We start from the raw sequence: 2,004 nt of genomic DNA, 5'->3' as shown, positions 1-2,004 counted from the left end.
TCACTAACCGGATGCAATTATGGGTAACACACATCCTTTTTTCGTTTGAAAAAAGAAATGATGGTTCTTTTCTTGCTCATAATTTACCCTATAAATTTTTAATTATAATAAACCAAATTATAAAAACATAATTTAATTATTAATTACAAATACTAATAAATAAAATATGCAATACAAAATAAAATTTACCTTCTTAATTAAATAATTGAATCGCTTGATGTAACAGTGTGTTACTGAAAAACAATTTGTTAGTTGAAATTTAACCTCCTCAATGAATAACATGTTGGATTATGTGTCTAAGCTTATAACTATAATTGGTATATATATACTTGAATTGATAGTAACACAGTCCTTTTGTGTTGCCCTCAAGCCAAGCAATTGGACATGATGAGTTTTAGAGAGAGAGAGAGAGAGAGAGAGAGAGAGAGAGAGAGAGAGAGAAAGAGAGAGAGAGAGATAAAAAGAGAGATTAATTTATTATGTGAGAGATTAATTTATTATGTGATTAATAAATTAATATAAAAAGTTTATTAATGTATAATGAAAATAATATATTAATTTGAAAAACTATTATTTAATTAATAATTAATCAAAAATTGATTAGAATTAATTTTGAGATTAATAGAGTTAGTTAAAAGTGTAGGGTCTAAAGTATAACTGTTCAATAGTTGAACAAAAGGCTCCAAAACCTTCCACCATTAGGTTTGGATGGTTTTAAGGGGATATTTTAGGGTTTCTACACTATCTCATGTGGATAAATAAGGAATGAGATGAATACTATATTTGAGATATTAATTTAATATTCAAATCAGGGTTATCAAAGGTTTCTTTATACCATTATATAAGGACCCTTAGGCCTTAGACTTTTGGTCACTCGTACCTTCATAGAGATAGCTAAAATTTCCCCCTCTCATCCCCTCTCTCTATAGTCTTCCTTCTAGCTCGTTTGGGTGTGAGCTATTAGAGGCACCACAATTATGGTGTTTGCTTCCTAAAGATCTACAAGTGAAGGATTCTTGTAATTTGCTACAATAACAACAAGGTATGTAAACCTAAACCCTTTATTATTTTCGAAATATACCTAGGGTTTCTTATTTCATGTTTATAGTTATAGGTTCAATAATAAAAACATAGATCCTTAGGTCGTATGTAAACTTAAGTGTTCTAAGTTTATCTGTTTGGCATAAAACCTATCAGTGATACTAGAGCATTTGGTTTGTTTTCAATTGAATAGCTATAATCGTTGAACTAGATCAATTAGGATTTATAAGAATTAAACCCTAAGAGGCCAAGAATTTTGATTAGGGTTAGGGTTTTTCGAAACCCTAGCCCGTTCCCCTTGGATTTCGGAATTAGGGTTAGGGTTTTCAAACCCTAGCCTTCCTCCCCAAGTTTTCAAATTTTGATAAGGTCGTTAGGTTTTCCTATTTCAGGTAATTGTTAGTTTAATTTGATTAAAGTTGATAATTATAAAATTGGATAATTCCTACACCCTAATTTTCAAAAATTAGAGGGTTAGGATTAGGATGAAATTATTTGATTAATTTAATTAGTTAGTCCTTATTTGATTTAATGTTTTTAATTAATTGTTAATTAATAGATAAATATTAAATCAATTTTTGGTTTATCTTAAATATAAATTAATTTTTGAAATTTAAAAATTAAATAAACCTAGTATTTTGAAAAGTTTAAAATACACCTTATGTATATTATTATTATTAATTGTTAATATATATATATATATATATATATATATATATATATATATATATATATATATATATATATATAAGAAGCAGTCAGTCTAATCGTTAGTATGCCTCATTCACGAAGGTAGTCTATAAAAAGGGTATAGGAAGCTGTCTATAAAATGGTAGTTGAATGGGTTTCCACTCTCACCCGCCACTTCCTTGACTAGTGGAGGGTCGTTAGCAGAATGGATTTGATAGGACTACTAAATCTCATTAAAAGTATAATGTTATTAAAAGTACTAGAATCTTTTAT

Source organism: Lactuca sativa, chromosome 6 (genome assembly GCF_002870075.4).
Source record: "Lactuca sativa cultivar Salinas chromosome 6, Lsat_Salinas_v11, whole genome shotgun sequence".
Taxonomy (NCBI): domain Eukaryota; kingdom Viridiplantae; phylum Streptophyta; class Magnoliopsida; order Asterales; family Asteraceae; genus Lactuca; species Lactuca sativa.
This window is presented reverse-complemented; position numbering follows the sequence as displayed.